The 19,236-nt window shown below is 41.7% G+C and overlaps 1 long non-coding RNA gene across 2 annotated transcripts; it reads right to left on the bottom strand.

Annotated features, from left to right (window-relative positions):
• Positions 1-616: 616 nt before the first annotated feature.
• LOC113612585 (uncharacterized) lies at positions 617-18,897 on the bottom strand. Of its 2 annotated transcripts, XR_003429885.1 has the most exons (6): positions 15,072-18,897; positions 7,522-7,825; positions 7,255-7,382; positions 6,565-6,642; positions 5,612-5,925; positions 617-746 (listed from the first exon to the last, which is right to left on the bottom strand). It is a non-coding gene; the product is annotated as an uncharacterized LOC113612585 (long non-coding RNA). The 2 variants fall into 2 exon arrangements; XR_003429886.1 differs by lacking the exon at positions 5,612-5,925.
• Between the last annotated feature and the right edge of the window lie 339 nt (positions 18,898-19,236).

Consider the following 19,236-nt stretch of genomic DNA (forward strand, 5'->3'; position numbering starts at 1 on the left):
CATGCCACGGAGCGGCTGGGCCCATGAGCCATGGCCGCTGGGCCTGCGCGTCCAGAGCCTGTGCTCCGCGACGGGAGAGGCCACACCAGTGAGAGGCCCGCGTACCACACACACACAAAAAAAATTATATTCATATTTGTACTGAATCCAAAGATACACATATAAATATATTTGGGATACATGCTCATTGTTTTTAACTAATAGGGAGTGAAATCTGAAAAAGAAAAATGTGAAGATGAGTGTTCTATCCAGTTCTTAAAGAGATACAAGGTTATAAGGTCAAGTGCCGGGCAGGCATCATTCAGTCCACAAGGGTCAGGTGGGTAATCACCCCCTCAGCGCTATCAGCTGATCAGTCACTGGTCCTTCCTGATGTGTCACCTTTAGAAGTCAGCACAGAGCCCAAACCCAAATTATCGAGGCAGCTTGCACAGGGCTCTGGACTGGGAGTCAGAATATTTGGATTTGAAACCTGGCTCCGCTCTTAACTCGTGTGACATCACTGGGTAAGTCATTTAACTCTGAGAATCAGTTTCCTCCTCTCTTTCTAGATGAATAATACATACCTCAGAGGGTTGCTGTGACCTCTAGGTGAGGTGATGTCTATCAGAGGGTTGCTGTGACCTCTGAGTGAGGTGATGTCTATCGAAGGGCTTCAATGACAGTTGAATCTAACTCATTCATCTCCTGGCGGCTGAGCTGAGAATGGTGATGACTGATGGGCTAACACCAGTTGATGGTCTGCTCTGTGGAAAAGAAGGAGAACTCTTCTGTGTCGTGCCAGATGAGAAGATCAATACAGGGAAGAATTTCTGGAACAGAACTAAAAATCTGCACTGTCTTGCCAAATACTGGATTCCCTACCACAGACATACATGTTCAAGCCGAGGCCCTATGTCCAGAGATTTTGTAAAGCAGACTCATTTTGAGTGAGAAGTTTGGTGTAGACAACTTTTACTAAAGTTTTATCACTCTAAGCCAAATAAGATGAGAATTCCTTAAAGAGTAACATGATCGCTAGCGATATTAGGCCCTCTGACAGGTCAAGGGGAAAATGATGGGTATTTGGGCTCGGGGGTAGCTTTTGATATACTTGAAACCATACATCTCCTAATTCATCCACACTAGACCTACCTCCCAATAGTCCTTCAAATCCCTGTCATATGAAATAAGTTGTTCAACAGTTCACTTAGCCTGGTGTCCAAAACCATTTGATTTATCCCTACTTACAGACGTGTTGTTCTGGAAAGATGCTCAAGAGGAATAAATCACATCAGTGTCAAAACTTTAAACAACTCATTCACAAATATTTTATCTCCAGCCCAGACCTTGTCTTTGAGGGCCAGACCCATATGGTCAACCTATACCTTACCATCTAACTTCAATACTTCCTAAAATAAACTCATCATGTTGCCTTTACCCCCACCTTCTAGCTTTTCTTGTCTTGATGAATGATACCACCATCCATCCATTTGTCCCACTCAGAAGCCTAGGGTCATCCTTGCCCCCGCTTACTCCCTCCCTCCCCATATCTTATCATTTTTACGTTCTAAATACCTCTTGAATGCATCTACTCCTTTCCCCTCTCTTCCACCACTCACTACTTTAGACCAAGCTTCTGTTACCTGTTGCCTGGACTACTGCAGTAGCCCCCCGTGGTCTTCCTCATCCAGTCTTACCCTCCTCCCATTGCTCACTACTTGGGCTTCCCAATACTCCTAAAACAAAGCTCAAAATGAGCCACAGTGTGCTGTGACGTCTGGCTCTGACTCGGAGCTCAGCCCATCTCCTTCCTGCTCTCCCTCCCTCTTCACTTCAGCCACGTCGACCCTCTTTCTGGTTCTCATACTCTCATGTTGCCATCCATCGCGGGGTCTTTTCTCAACCTTCCCTCTGCCAGGAAGACCCTTCCTTTATATGCCTCCTTAGGTCCTACTCATCCTTCTTAAGGGTCACTTAAGAAGCATCATCATTTCTTCAAGGAAACCTTCTGTTACCTCTTGGACCATCACAAACGTGCCTATTTTAGGCTCTTAGGGCAATAATTAGCACTTGTCACAGAAGGAGATGTATATTGGTGTGTGATTATTCTTATTTCTGTACATTTCCCCCAGTAAACTATAAAATACATGAGGACGAGAACAGTGACATCTTCGCTCACCACTGGGTCCTAGGATGTTGCACAGTGCCTGGGATATAACAGATCCTCAATGAATATCTGGTTAATAACTGAACAAATCAATAATGATGAATGAAACTAAGAATAAATGTTCTATGTGCTTGTGCAAGTCTCTTCATCTCCCCTGCCCTGATTTTAACTCTATGAAATTGGGTGGCAGGAGAAGCAGGTAAGAAATAAACGGGAGAGGGAATTACACAGCACGTAGAATCACCAACGCCTCAAATTCTTTTGTTCCAAAATGTGAAATTTCAAAAATTCTAATGGAATCAAAGATCCAAAAAGAAAGTTGTGCTCCTGCCGAGCTCACAAATACATGCTTTTTTCCCCCCCATAAATAGAACAAACAGATGCTATCTGCAAGGCTCACAGCACATCTGTGCAGATAAAGCAGCAGCGCTGGGGTGTCCTGGGAAAGAACTGATTTGCATGTTTGCTCTCTGGCGTGCACAGGCTCACACATTCCTTCCAGAGAGCTCTGAAATGGCCACTTTCAGAGAATCTAGGTTGTGGTTTTGCATGTATTCTTCAAGTTCACCTTCAGTCCCTGTATTTGAGAAATATTCATGTTTAAAAAAACAAGTTTTAAAGAAAGCTTTGCTGGCTGGAGGGCTTCTTTCCTCCCTGCCACCCTCCCTTTCTCAAGCTCTCACATTTGAGTGTTGTCAAGTTATCATGCTTTAACTAATCAAAACAAAGGTAATATGAGAAACGACTAAAAGTTTTATGCCAAGTATGGAAACTGCCTGAAGAAGATGGTGGCAACAGCCAGTCAAAAGACTCAACTTTCTTTCTGAGAAAATAGGACTTTGATTTACTTACAGTATTTTCTCCTAAGGGTCTCAAAATCATTTTCTTTCTTTTTAAATATTTAAGAGGTTACCTGGTAAGGAGTTTTCTTAAGTAAGGTGGACAAACTGAGGCCTATGATGTCCTTTTTTAAAACAGGCAGTAGCTGAAATAAATTGAAAGTGATTTATTAATTCCCACAAGAGAAAATGCTAAAAAAAAAAAAAGAGGTGGGAATGGGAATTCTCTGCTCTGGGAGTCCAGGCCGCAGAGCAGCTTAATCTAATTTGCATAGGAGGCCGGGAGTTCCTGGAATTGCACTCCCATGTGGCCCTTACAATCCCACCCCTATTTCCACCACTGACCATGTGCTGCTTTTTTTATGGCAACTGGACATTAAACTTCATAAAAGCAGTAAAGTTCAGCTAATCACTTAGAAAACCAGGCAAATGAATACACTACTCTAAAATGGTGACGTCTTCAAGAACCTTTGGTAGTTACTGAAACAAACAAGGGAATACTGTATCTACTGACAGTTATGCCAAAAAAGAAAAAAAGTTCATGTTTCCTACTCAATATATTTTTCTTCGTTCAGACTTCAGACAACTTCGCCCTACCACACCCAGCTACTTGTGACTGGTTCCAAAGAGTGACACCAGCTGATGAAAGACGACATTCTTACAACTCTTTCCCGCCAAAGACTCATGGTGAGATGGCCTTTCTCCAGCAGACTATACACTTCATCATCTGTGTCCGTCCTTCTGTCCCCAGAGAGACAAGCTCCAAGGGGAAATCACCCTTCCGAGGCAGCTCTGGATCAGACCTTGGGAAGTGAAACCAGGGATGTGCAGATCAGCTCGGACTGCTGGCCTCCCCCTCAGAAGCTGAGTCACTGACCTGGCCGGTTCATTTAATCACTTGGAAAGTGGTTAGACTGAACAGGACATGTAGTGATTAGTAATTCAGACTGGTCTCAGAGCTTCATGTTTTTCACTTTTAGACGCCAACTGCAGCCTTTCTCTTGGAGTCAACAGGAAGTGAGAATTGCAAGCCAAATTTGACACCACTTGACGTAACCGGGGATGGACTTGGGCCCTTATTTCTCCACCCAATAACACAGAGATTTTGAAAGTGAGCCCTTCTAGTTAAACACATCAACCTAGTACCAGGGGCAGAATAAGGAATTAAGAATTGAAGAAAACCTATTTTGATAACTCAGACTTAACCCCTTCTTCTTATCTGGCTTTCATTGAATAAAAAAGTAAATTAAAAAAAAATTTCTGTCTCAGATATAGATCTGAAGATGGTAAGAATAAAAAGAAATAATATTTATTAAATAAGCTACTCCCCACACTAATTAGAAAATGATTGTGATTGAGGCAAACACAAAATCTACTTTCCCGATTAATTTTTCTCATCATGATGCATTTGTGAAATATCCTACACTGGGCACAGTAAGACATGGCCACGTAGTCAAAAGCGAAACAGATAGACTTTTTATGAAACATTTCCTATTTCTGGTTACAGTTACTGTTGTGATGATTGATTCATGTTCAGCCATTTCCAACTACAGTTGTGGTACTAGCAATGAGATTTAACGTTTGATCATTTTACATGGACTGTTTGGTGAAGGAAAGTAATATGTGTATGTCTTTGCACTCACTCCTGTTCTTTCTCTATTTTCTGTCTTTCCTCTCCAATCCATCCCATACCTAGTCCCCAGATTACTTTTCCTAAAATATCACTGCTGTGCATTTATTCACTTGAAATTGGTTGAAACCTGACCACACGTCAGTGGTCACTTAGCTAAAAATTGACAAGAAAAGGTAAACATGATGGTTTTACCCTTGAAATGTTCATAGTCAGTGATAATTCTCTAGTCAAAAGTCCTAGTTCTTTCCAGGACTGTGAGATCCAGTTCAAACTTTAACCTGATAGTTCTGAACTCCTAAGTTTAGGCCTTACCAGAATGATCTTCTCCCAAAGTGCCCACACTCAAACCCATACCCCTGTCTCTCCACATGATCTAAAATGCCCCTTCCTTTACATATCCAAATTCCCTCAGAACCTAACTCACTTACCTGTCACAAGACCGTGTCTGATCATTCAGCCTTTGCCCTTTTCCTAAATTCCAAAAGCCCAGATTATCTTTATCAATTTTCAGCTTAACACTATCCCACATACCCTGATCTGACCAAAATTCAACTGTAAATATGTAAATACATACATACATTTGAACCTACATATATACATACCTGGATATTAAAGAAAAGAGAGCTGGACTTGGGACATTCATTCTGTAATGAAAACTGGGGCAAATGCTCCGTTGGCATAATGAGGTTGGGATTATCATTTTACAAAAACAGGCAGGGGGAGGGGTTCCAAGCTATGTTATTAGGAGGAATATAAATTTCTCGTGTAACTCAGATGCTCTTTAGAAGAAAATTAATTATTATTACAAGAAGCTTTGTTTATTTCAGACTCTTTAGGAGAAAACAGTAGCTCCCTGATACAGAAGGCTTTGCGCTTTCCCCACTTCCCTCTGCCAGGCTTCAGAGTTTCTCCTTCCTGCTCCCCTCCCTGACCCTCCCACCACTCACACCCCCAGCTCACCCCAAGGAGACACCAAACATTAGCACCTACCCTTTCTTAGAGTCAACAAAGATTGAGTGGAAGGAACAGTCCAGTGCACCTTCCTTTTCTGTAGGGATGATGGGGTATCTATCCTAAGAAAAGAGGACATCAAAATGTGGACAAATAATAGAAGAGGTCTTCTTGGAGCAAAGGAAGGGGAGAGAAGGAGCTTGGGGCATGTCCATGTGGAAAACCCTTGGAATCTAGGCAGTACGGTCCCATCTCTTCATGTGGGACAAAGGATTAAGTTGGTTCACCCAGTTCCTGATTCTCCCCTCTCCGCCTCATGATGTATGACTCTGAGGCAGTTAGTTACCTAAACTCTTCAGGAGGAAAAAAAAAAAAAAAAGAAAGAAAGCTCAGTAATCACAAATGTGGAACGAACCATCAGGGGTTATCCCAATACTTCACTGCATATTATAAACTATTGGGAAAGACATTCCTGAGGATGACTAGGAATCTAGGAAATCATAAAGCTGATACCACCCTGCTCCCCAGCCCGACGCCCAGCTTCCACCATCCCCAGCAGATCTCCTGAGGGCCCAAGTATACCCAGCACTGAAGGAGCAAAGACCCCCTTTGATCGGGGAAAAACTAGGACATTAAGAAGAAGACTTCCTTTGACTGCCTTCTTTCTGTGTCTCTACACTTGACCACGGATGTTTCAATCACATGTTAAGCACTGTTTTCATTTGATGAGTCATCTTCAGTCTTATGAATTACTGTGTCAAAAGAGTTTCTTACAATATGTTCAGAATAAGTGTCATGTCGGGAAAAAGTGCTCATGGGCAGCTACTCAATTCCAGCTACATTTCTACCTGTGGATCACACAGAAGGCTGGCCTGACCTTGCAATAATTTAAATTTCTTCTTTCTAGGTTCCCCACAGCTTTGAAGCCAACCGCTATGCATCTTGTTTACACAAACCCAAGAGTATCAAGCATGGTGTACATCAATACTTACAGCCTTTGTCATGTATGTCTGCTACAGTCATGTAACGTATGTGCCAAGATTCATTGTGTCCTTAATCACTTTCTTTATCTGTAAAACAAATAGTTTGCAGCAACATGGACGGACCTAGAGATTGTCATACTGAGTGAAGTAAGTCAGACAGAGAAAGACAAATATCATACAATATCACTCATATGTGGAATCTAAAAAGGGCACAATTGAACTTATCTACAAAACAGAAATAGAGTTACAGATGTAGACAACAGACTTATGGTTACCAGGGGGTAAGGTGGGGAGGGACAAATTCGGAGACTGGGATTGACATATACACACTACTATGTATAAAATAGAGAACTAATAAGGACCTACTGTACAGCACAGGGAACTCTATTCAATACTCCGTAATGACCTATATGGGAAAAGAATCTAAAAAAGAGTGGATATATGTATATGTATAACTGATTCACTTCGCTATACACCTGAAACCAACACAACACTGTAAATCAACTATACTCCAATAAAAATTTTAAATTAAAACAAAATTGTAATAACACATACCCACAACCATAGATTTGTAAAGATTAAATGAGTTAGTATGACCTATATGTGCTTAGACCAGGCATTGGAAAACTTCTCTGTAAAGGACCCTATAGAAATATTTTTAAGTTTTACAAGTCAGGCAGTCTCTGTCTCAATACTCACCTCTGTCATTGTGGAGCAAAATCAGTCCCAGACAAATGAGCATGGCTGTGTTCCAATAAAACTTTATTTACAAAGAGAGGTGGTAAACTGGATTTGGCCCATAGGCAGGTGGTAAACTTTGATGGCCCCTAGATGAAAGGATAAGTGTTTGATAAATTTGGTATGATCACACTTATTACCTAATCAATGCTGGCAGTTCTTCATGTTCATATTGTGTTTCTCTTTCTTAGTAACATCTGGAATTGAATTCTGGATACCTTAACTTACCTATCATCACTGTGGCCACTGATGCAGAAAGGAAAGGTAGGAGGGTTTTCATCTTGCTTATACGTGCATATCATCTAGTGGTAGAAAAGTGTAATTGCAAGATTTTTTTTTTTTTTTTTAGTGTCCTGGGCCTTGTTCAAGCACACCCTGGTAAGAGGGTCGCTTCCTCAGTCTGCCCACAGTGGGCATCTACAACTGGACTAAAGGGCCAGTCCGATCCACCTGGTTTCAAGGAACTTTCCAACAGGCCTTTGACAGGTGTTCTTATAACTCAGAGTTTGATGTCAACAACCAAAAGTGTTCACTGAGGAGATAAAAAGAAACTATTTAAGAAATAAATATTATTTATTAGTCAATTAACTGTTTATATATGTGTGTTTAATAATACTAACAAATCCTTCAGAGAAACCATACAGTATAGGTATGTGTTTATCTTAAAATTAGCCTTCACTATGAGCCCTGAGCATAAGGTGGTGGCAACTCTTTGAGTCCAGGTCATATTTCTCTTTATATCCTTCAAGGATGCTGCCTACTGGCCACACTACCTCCTTCCTGTCTACCTTCTGTGCTGACCCACGCTGCATTTGTACTTCCCCAGATCATTGCCAAGAACACTAACTGCTGAGAATTCTCAGTCTTTCTGTAGCTATGCAGAGGTTAGAACTTAAGTAAACAGGATCTTCATAAAAACCACAGTTCTAGAACGCAGGCTCTTCATTATTAATATTTTTATGGAGAGCCTCTCCACCAGCATATTCTCTGAAAATAATTTTGATACATGGATGCCTGCAGATTATTATTATTATATATTAACATTGTTTGTTACTATGGTGAAGCAAGTATATCAGAAGACACTTTTTTTTTTTTTTTTTTTTTTTTTAGGTAAGAAGTGGATTTATTTCAAGAGAAACACACTCCATAGACAGGGTGTGGGCCATCTCAGAAGATGACAGCGGCACCAGGGTATGGGGTTGTCAGTTTTTATAGGGGTGGGTAATTTCATAGGCTAATGAGTGGGAGGAGTATTCCAGCTATTTTAGGAAGGGGCGGGGATTTCCAGGAATTGGGCCACCGCCCACTTTTTGATCCTTAGGTTTGGCCTTGGAACTAGAAGACACATTTTTTAAAATGTATGCATGTATCAATATTAATAGTGAGAAAAAAGGAAGCTTTCCAGCTCTATATTTCCTTGATGTGTCTCCCTCACTGAATAGAATTCATTTATGGACCTTTGAGGAGTTACTTTATAGTAAAAAGAATTCTGACCTCTAACAACTTGATTTTCTTTTCCTCCCCTGGATCAGTAAGACATCATTGGGTTTGTATCCCATAAGCAAGTTCATATCCCCATTCATATCCCATCAGTGACATGAGTGATGGCTGGAGTCTGGGATGCTTTGTCAGCAACAGAGGACGCCTCCTGCTTCCACACCCCACCCCACCCCCAGATGACTCTGTCTGTCCCCCTTCTTCCTGAGATTCATAAGTATCCAGAGTTTCTCAAATGCTCTTTCACCACTACCACCATCACTGCAACCACCACCTGCCTTCCAGAGCAGCTGGCTGGCCTGGGACCTGCTTCCCCATCTTTTTTCCTGGACTCCCTTCCTGGGTATCTGGGTCCCCTCCCCTTCATTCCTACTGCCTTGACTTAGAAGGATCTCCCTCCTCTGCTTTTGAGGAAATTCTCAACTCCATTCTACATTTCCAAACAAAAATCCCTATTTTGTTTCCCCCAAATCACGAAGCTGACCAGAAGAACTGGATTGAATTGGCCACAGCGCCGTCTGGACTCTCTTTGTGATTTTTGGCTACTCGCTCTTCCCAGTAGTTTACACTGACATGTCAGATTTTCCACAGTGGTCATGTAACATACCCATTCCTCCTTACGCCTACCTTGGGACTCACCCAGCAAAATTTAGGATGCTCTTGGGATCATGTATAAAGAGAGTGCTGGGCGTTAAAATGACACGGACAAAGTTCTTACAAGACCATAATTCTGCCCCTGGTTATGATAGAAATTAGCTGAGTGATCATTGGACATCAATTGCCTCACAAAACAGGAGGTTGGCTTCAACGTGCAACCAAGTCCCTCTCAGCTCAAATAATCTATCGTTCTGGATGTATCTTTGCTTATTTTTTAAAGAGGACACCTGAGTTCTAATTACAACCCATTGGTCCTCATTTTAGGTAAAGTTGCCAGAAAGGGACTTTGTGATGCCTGGTCCTGTCAACCTTCCATCCTCTGTTACCAGTATCTTGAAACTTTAAAGTTTTTACTGTCATTATTGGGTAAATTCTTCGCTTTGGGCACTGCTTAACATTTCTTCCAGAAATGCCTTTGCCACTGAAGTATCATCCAACGTGGATTTGAAATTGTCCAGTTATAAATCCTGGACCTGCTTCTGGTCAGAGTTGTCTTCCCTCCCAATCAAATCCCTCAGGGCCTGGATTTAGCATGGACTTCACTGCCCTTCATCTTAGAAAGGATCTCGGGATCCTTCTGGATACTATGTAGGTTTCCTTCAATTTCAGAATGTCTGTTTCCAAGTTCTACAAGAAAGAGATATTTTTGAATTTTTATTTATGGCCTGTATCCTGCTTATGCCAGCAGATGCATCAAAGATACCGCAACTAAAATAGGATTTTTATAGGAAAACAGAATTGAGGCCTTAATTAATTGCTGACATCATATGTACTCCCTCAGAAAACCAGCTATTCAGAAATGACTCTACTCCCTTCTGGCATAATTTACCCCCTACTTCTTCATTATTATTAAGGACATATGTACAGAAACAGGATCTGCGCCTTGCTGGACTTCTTCCATGCCAGCCACTCATAGCCCAACTGATGTTATAATCCTTCCTTTTTCACATTACAATTGGTTATTGTGCAAATGAGTATGTTCTCCCAGGAACAGATTGTGACTTTACGTGGAGTAAGAACAGGCATTGGAAGCAGATGAACTCTCAGCAAGCCAGGATTGGGACCTCACCCCAAATGCCCTCGATAAGACACAAGGGAAGAAAGAAATAAATACAAAGAAAGAAAAAGAACAGAATAAAAGGTGAGGTAAACTATTTTAAACAAATTTGGAGCCAAGTTACTTAAGAGATGTCAGCTATTTTATAGCATGTACATAAAGGTTCTGAATTTTCGTTCTCAAGGCAGAATCTCTAAGGAGGATCCTTGTAGCCTCAGCTTCAATTCTGAGGTCTATTCCTCTACTTTTCCTGTAAATATAACTTGGGTTCCAACAAAACAACTACTTCACTACTTTCTGTTCCTACATATATTTCTATACCATTACTTATTTTAATCTGACCACCTGGAATGCCTATTCTCAACCATAAGACATTCCATGCATTCTTCAAGTTCCTTCTCAAATATCGTCCTCATCATCGTGTCTTAAAGTGTAAGGAAGAATGATGAGCAAGCCATGGAGAGATCAGATGTGATGCTGCAGATGGACTGAGCCTGGTCATTTTTGTGGTGGTTTTAATTTTGGAAGCAGAGACACAATGGACAGCAGAATGGACTTATCAGTAAAAGAGACTTGATGAGCCTACTAGAGAACTTTCTAGAACTGTGGTGTTCCTTGCTGGTGATTTAGTAACTACTCCCTAAAACACATTTTCTATTGTTTGTCCAAAGTCATGCCCTTCTCATCATCAGCCAGGGTGATGGTCTCTCTGAGTATGTACCTGGGAAGAAGGTGTAATGGGAAGGCCGAATATACACAAAGAAAAATTACAGGGAGCTACAAATTCAATATCTCAACAGGGAGAGCAACATTTCATTGACATTTCCTATGTTCGGGCAGTTTGTTAAGCACTTTACACAACACCTAATACACTGAGTCTTCATTCAAAACAAAGACACAAACAAAAAACCCTATGAGGTGAGCAGGAGAATCTTTACAGGGGGTTCGGGAATTTGTCCAAGGTTCCACCACAGTTAGTGTATGAAATCCACGTCAGTCCATTTCTAGAGCCTCCTCAAAGGCTTGTCCATCACTTTCCAGAAGCAGACCAGCTATGGTCTCATCCTCCTAGCGTGTTCTGTCCACACAGCACACCCAGGTGTAGCTGCAAATTTATGAATCTAAAAGTCAGCCCGGAGGCAAGAATGGTTTAGAAATGCTAGACTCCAACAGATAAAGCTCAACAGACAGTTGGGAGCCCTCAAGTTCCTTCCCTATCTCCTCCTATGTTTCCTGTGTAGCCTTTAGCCAAACATTTAATTCTCACCTTCAAGAAGTGCACGTCTTCCTCCCGTTGCCTGAATCCTTCGTGGAGAATGGCTACTCCCCTCTACTTCCTCTGTGAGCCTTTCTGCCTTGCCAGGCACAATTCCTCCTTCTGAATCCATCTGAAACATCCTTTTATACATACCCCTTTTAGCTACAGCAGTTCACAATCCTTTAATTTCTTGTTCCCATCTCAGGTCTCCCACCAGCCTGGGAGCTCTTCAGAAGCTAAGTACTCTGTCTTATTTATCTCAGCGCATCAACGCTTTAGAACGTGCACTGAATACAGAAACACATTAAAAGACAGATGTTTTAGGGTTTCCGTGGTGGCACAGTGGGTAAGAATCCGCCTGCCAATGCTAGGGGACACGGGTTCAAGCCCTGCCCCCGGAAGAGCCCACATACTGCAGAGCAACTCAGCCAGTGCGCCACAACTACTGAGCCCATGCGCCTAGAGCCTGTGCTCCGCAATAAAAGAAGCCACCGCGATGAGAGGCCCGCGCACGCTCACCGCAACTAGAGAAAGCCCACGCCCAGCAATGAAGACCCAATGCAGCCAAAAATAAATAAAATAAAATAAATAATTTTTTTAAAAAATTAAGAAATGCTTTAAAAAAATAATGTTTTACATACATACAAACATATGCTGTTCAGAGTGTTGTGTCAGAAGAAAAGTCCAAATCCAATGCATAATTTTTTAAAATTTGTAACCTGTGTTTAGCAGGTTTTTTTTAAAAAATATGGCTCCAAAAAATGAGATAAACTCAAGTATCTCCAACCTCTTATTTGAGAAACATGGTTCTCAACTCTCATGGGAGCCACAATCAGAAATGAAGAGTAAGAAAGCAGTTGAATAAGTATTTATTGAATTGAATTGTTTGTAATTGAACTGAATTAAACTAAAAGTGTCTTAGCTTCCACTGATGGAGATCACAGAGCTCTTTGGGTGGAGAGTGGACCCAGAGGACAGAAAAGGGCTGTCTATGGGCTCAAGAGCTCTGGGTCAGGATTTCTCAGCCCTGGTTGCAAATTACAATCACCTGGGGAGCTCAAAAGAAAATTTGGATGCATGATTCCCACCCTTAGGGCAACTAATTTAATAGGATTGAAGTGGGGCCTTGGCATCAGTATTTTTAAAGCTCCCTAGATGATTTTAATGTGCAACAAGGCATGAGATGATTCCTCCAGAGAAAAGGTTACTCTGGCATAACTGCATTTCTGTGGCTGAAAGGCCAAAAATAGAAAATTTGATCTGTGGTACTGGGTCCACTTGCATCTCATTTCAGACTCAGCAAGCCAAGATTTTCCACCTTCCCACCACTGGTGCAGCAGGAAAGCTTGCCTGCAGCCTGTCCCTCCAGAACTGGAAGATGGGAGGCGGACAGGGAAGGTCCCTCGCGTTTCTACGCAAGTCAGACCCACCCTGTGCTCCAGAAAGTAGCCGGGAGAAAACTCAGCATTTTGACTGGGATTCGATTGCTGTCAAGCAGCTCTCTTCTACTTCCGTTGCACAGGGTTGGCACCAGGTAAAGAGATCCAAAGGAAACACGTGGGAAATACTGTGATACAGCCGCAGCTGTGCCTCCACAGGGACAAAACCCAAAAAACCAAAAAATCCTGCCTGAGGCTTTCCCTTCTCTTCAAGGCTTCTTCCCCACTTTGTTTTCCTGTTGAAAAGTTTCAAGACGCTTTACTACAGTTACACAATCTCTCCACCCCCGTCCACAGCCTGCAAAACGTCAGCCCCTAATCTTCCAGCCAGGGCCACTGCGTTCCCCAGAAGGTCACTCTCCCCCTAAAGCTGTTGCTTTGCAGGAAACTCGAAAACCACTTGGCTTCTCCACTTAAGCAATGTGTTTTTCTGCTGCGTTTCCAAAAGGCTCTTGGAGATTTCATGTTTGTATTTTCCCCTTTTCTGGCTCCACGTTCTCCTATGTAAATGAAGAAAGCTCTTCCAGTAGGGATGAAGGCGCAGTTGGAGCCCTGGCTGATTTCATCCACATTTGCTCTCACTTAAAGTAACTTTTCATGTACTGCTTAACGGGAATTGAGAAGAATTTAAGAAAAAGCCCTTTAAAAATCGATTCCAAATAAAAATGGAGCCATACAAATCCATCTGAGAAATAAATATTGCAGCCTTATTGCTGAGTGTTGTTAAAAATTTTATTTATTTCAGCCTTTTGTTATTCAATTATTAACTATGCAACATGTCCTGCTAAATCGTTTCTCCTACACACAGTTCAGATTTGACTTCTTACATTTATGACTTTGTTTATGCATTTATCTTTTAGTACTTACCTGAAACCCATACCATCTCCTCCCACCCCGTATAGTTAAAAAAAAACATCAAGGGGTGAAAATCAGGAAAGTCGTGTCCAAGGAGATTTCCCTTTGGTTCTGTCTGCTCCAGGGCCAAGATTAGACAAGAGGAGTGAGGCAACAAATTAATGCCTTTCAGAGGCAAAAGGAAAATCAAGAATACTGAAACAGTCTTGATTTAGAATTCTGATATTTTGTTTTTTATGAAATGTTTGCATTAATTTTGAGTTTTCAAACTATAGCATTAAGATATTATTCATCCTGATGACTGAGTTTGTTGGGTGCCACTTGCATTTTGTGCCCAAGTCGCAGTTACAGTCCTCCTTGAAGGACTGGGCACCGGTCACATAGACTGACATAACAGAGACTTCAAGGAATGATGTAATGAGACTCTTTACATTGGGGTATTGAGAGCCTCAAGTCTAGGCAGCTCTTGTGTATTGGCAGTGAAGTTATTCCAAACAAGAAGCTTAGTGTGATTAATTCCTCGGGGATCTTAGGAGCCACTGAAAACTGTATTTGAGTCTGCAGATTATGGTTAGGAGCAGAACCTCAACCCAGGATGCCTGCACTCCTCTGCCTTGGGAAGCAAGCTGTCATTCAATTCAATCCAAGGAGATATTTGCTGAGCCCCTCCAGGGGTCAGACACTGTACTAGGTGCTATATACAACTCTGAATGAGATAGCCTCAACCCTGCTCCCGTAGACTTCAGACCCTAGTACAACATTCGAAACAGATTTTTAAAAAGTAAAAAGCAACAATATCAGTGCTCTAACAAAAGTAGTAAGAGAAGAGTGAGCACAGAGGCAAGAACTCCTGATCCTGAGAAGATCCTCCAAGTGAAGGCATAGAAAGGAAGGAATCAATACATGTGAGATTCCCAGACTCTGAAAGTGTGTGTGTGTGTGTGTGTGTGTGTGTGTGTGTGTGTGTGTGTGCATGTGGCTCAGACCTCCTGCAAAGCACAACTTGAAAACACACCTCAGAGCATCTGCATCCTGATTGCGCTGCCTGCGTTCTCCACACCCCGTCGATAGGACACGTGCTTGGAGTTGTTTGAAGTGCAGTCATTGAGGCTCACACTCAGCTATTTATACCCCCTAGTTGGGTTCCACTGGTAAACAAGGACACACATTTGTTAAATAGCCGGGCAAGGGCAAGGGCGCCAAGTCTTGTAATAATAAAACAACTTACCTCCATTTAAAGCTAAGGCACGCTAAAATTGAACCTTCATCCTTAACTTCACGATCAACGGTGTGATTGCTAATACCATCCCATCAGTTCCTTTAGGCTGAAGACTTTGAAGCAGTTTATTTAAGATTCATTGTTAGGGTCATAAATTGAAAGTAGTTAGGGAAAGATGGAAGAGAGAATGATTGAAGGAAGGTTCTTTACTTAATTCCATCTTTGTAAATACATGGGACTTGATGTTACCAGGACTCTCTGGACTTAGAAGAAAAGAATGGGATCATTGATACAAACCAATTTAACCTAAGAGTAAAGTGAAATGCCTCAGTCTGAATCTGTCACCATAAACTGTGTCTTCACAAAATAAAACTTGGGTCACTTACTTCTTGAACTCAGTAGATACTGAGGTAGACAGTCCTGTCAGAGGAGCACCCATTCCCATTCCCGATGTTTCCTTCCAGGTGGAGGGCTCCACTCCACACCTCAGCCCCTTCCCCTTGACTGGTGAGTCTGAGATGAGCATGAAGACCCCAGACATCTCCTCTTGAGAGCAGGCTGTCAGGTTCTTTGCTCCTCTAGAGTGAGGTCAGTGCCCCGGGCCAGTTGAAAAGATAAACCTAATTCCTTCTGGGGTTCTCCATGAGGAAACCATAGACACATGCCCAGTCTTCATGCTCATAAAAGCGATATTTCGGTCTCCATCTCCCTTACTCCTTGGTCTTCTCTCTCCGTCGGTTCAGATCTTGAGCAGAGGAAAGGGGTACTCTTTATTGCCCTTATGCTCCCGTGCCCCCCAAAATTCTCTCTTTGTGTCTAATTGTTTAGCTTGAATCAACCAGATAACCAAGTTTAGCAAGGTCACAAGGAAATGCTAGAACTGAAAGAGAATCTCCAAAAGCCTTGAAATCAACTCTTGCCTTTTCAAGGCTGCACATCCAAGATGACTCACTCACATGGCTGGCCTGACAACCAGGAGCTCAGCTGGGGCTGTCAACCTGAGCTCCTATCGATGGCCTTTCTATGTGGCTTGAGCTTCTCACAGCATGCAGCTGATTTTCCCCAGAGCAAGCATTCCAAGACACCCAGACAAAAGCTGCCAGGCTTCTTATTACTCAGCCTTAGAAGTCCCAGAATGTCCCCTTTGCCACAATCTGTTGCCTAATCAAGTCACTGAGGCCAACCCAGATACCAGACGGGGAATGAGACTCCAACTCCTCCTGGGTAATACAACACTCTGGGTAATAGTCTCTACAATAGGGTAACAATAGAACTAACTGGTCACTTAACACGTCCTCCTTTGCTCGGCAATGTTTTAACATGCATGCGCTCTTGTATGCCACTCTACAGCCAATAAATAGGTACTATCATTAGCTCCATTTTACAGACAAGGCAAGTTTTCAAAACTGATCCAGGTTATATAGCTAGTGGTGGAATGAGAATTTAAAGTCAGGTCTGTTTAAATCCAGAGGCCCCTGGATTAACCTCGATGCTAGTCCTTTACCAATCCACTAGATGGATGGCCACATTCTGTTTAAAGATCAAAGACAATAGTTGACTCAAGGAGCATTAAAAAGCAAAGTTCACATCAACATATTTGAAAATACAACAGTAACTAGATTCAAAGGAAGTCTTGCCTAGCTTGTGCATGACACCAGAACCCCAAAACTTGTCAGCACACAGCATTTTTCCAGCAGTAAATGGAGGAAAAACACAAGCTCTGCTGGGCAGATTGACGAGGAAAATGTGGTGCTTCTATCAGAGGTTTGTAGTTCTAAGATTCCCTTGTGTTTTAGTGGCACCAACACACAAAGGGAATTAAGCCATTTTGATCTCCAATAATGAGAAACATGGTTGACGTTCAGACCTGAAACCATTTAATGCAAGTTAATCCTTGAAACAAATCTGGAATGAAATGAGGGAGAAAAAAATCTTATTATGGTAGACATCAACTAATGGGTTACATTTCTTTCTTCTCAATTAGAAATGGCAGAGGGGTTTTAATTATTTTTCCTTAGCAAGCACATCAAAACATATCTACACAAAAACACAGCAAATATGTTATAAACTGATTTAAGCCAAAGAGCTCGTCAACACTGTTTGCAATTATGAAATCATTTGGGGATATGGTATTTTTTTGGAAGGAATTGTTTTTCTCTTAGATGCAAACCACATCATAGTCCATCAGGCATAAATCTTTTATTGTATCTTCAAGAGCAAAAGTGGAAATTGTACAACAAAGGCGCCACTGATAAAATGCAATGAAGCCCCCCCAGAATCATTGGGATGATCTCACTAGTTAGGAGAGATAACAGGGAATGTCATGGTTTCAAAAATGCTCTTTGGGGGAAAAATTTTGTTGAAATTCAGTGGTGCTCAAGGAGTTCCAGAAAGGAATTATTGGGAACTTTCATCCCCTATCTCCATTTACCATATACATTAAAGAAAAAGGAAGATTTTTGGAGACTTCTTTGTCACTCAGTGAGCAATGGCAGGTATAGTAGCGATGGAAATGAACAATGTAATGTGCTTGACGAGAGCACAGCTCCGGGAGTGAGACTGCCTGCATATCCTTTCTGGCTCAGCCTCTTAACAGCTGTATAACTCTAACCTCAGTTTCTTTATTTAAAGCTTGGAATAAAAATAGGACTTACTTCAGATATTTGCTGTGAATGTAAAACATATATTGATAATATGTACCCTACAGATATTTAGTAGTATTAGTAGCAGGACCACCATAATTATTATCATTATATCAGTTTTCAATAGGAATACATGACAGAACATTAAACTAGGACATAGTCTAGATGTGGTACAGGGTCAGGCCAGAGAGTCAGGGAGTTTACACATTCAAAATCCAGAGCCATAAAACCAAAAATAAGGGTCAAATGAGCTAGCAACCCAAAGAGCAATTTGAGTAATGAAGAAAAATTCAAGGAAAACAACTTGCAGGGATGGTGCCAGTGGTTCAATTACTTTGTTTCTGGTTCAATTTTTATCACACCAGAGATGCCACACCAAATCAGACATTCTGCCTTTGCATCTTCATCTAATCAATTACCTGCCCCTTACTTTATTCTGGGTCCAGAACTCCATATCTTGAGTACAGAGAACATGAACCTAGTCATAATGGACTGGGATTCAGTGCCAAGTTCCCAGTTTCTGAGAGGTGTGTGTTGGGGGGGAAGTAGTTACAAGACAAGGGTCAACATTGGGGCGAAAAGCAAGTATTTTCTCACAAGGAAGAAATAAGAGCCCAGAATCTGAATCCAGGAAGATGATCGCTGCTGAACCCATAGCAAGGTTACTTTCGTGGAAAATCACTGAGCTGACAATCTAAGGGTTCTTATATTTACCCTAGCTCTATGCTTCTCAAAAATGATGATATAACCTGGGGATTATTATTTTAAAAAGTCAACTCTGAGGCTCCATATAAATCAGAATCCTTGGGGGATGAAGTCTAGGGATCTGCAAAATGTCCCCAAGAGATTCTTATGTGCACTAAACGTTGACAGTTTGACTAGAAGCTGAGCTAGCTTAGGACACAGTCTCAACTATGGCAACAGAAAATGTAGAAGAGTAGAAAGCCAGTCAAAAGCCTCCAGAGTATCCCAGTGCAGCCTCTACTAGATTTAAAAGTTTCAGCAATTCACCATCCAACGAAGGCTACTAGAAATTGTGGAGGCCCAAAAATAACTTGGTGACATAATTCTGCTTCCTTCATTGAAGAATGAAAATTTCAGTGTAATGGTGTATTGGAATCAACTGGGGTGATTGTCAAATGTTGAAGGCTTGTCCCGTTTGGAATCTGTCATTATCTAAGGGCTACAGAATAAGACTAAAGAATTGGAAGATGCATCCCTGAATCGGGGGAATTGCAGCAGAGTTAGGAAACTAATACAGACACAGTACATTCAGTGAGTATTTGATGAATTGAATTGAGTGAGCGCCGTCTCTAAGA

This window comes from Aethalodelphis obliquidens, unplaced genomic scaffold (genome assembly GCF_003676395.1).
Source record: "Aethalodelphis obliquidens isolate GAN/ISIS:26980383/991018 unplaced genomic scaffold, ASM367639v1 scaffold79, whole genome shotgun sequence".
NCBI classification, from domain to species: Eukaryota; Metazoa; Chordata; class Mammalia; order Artiodactyla; family Delphinidae; genus Aethalodelphis; species Aethalodelphis obliquidens.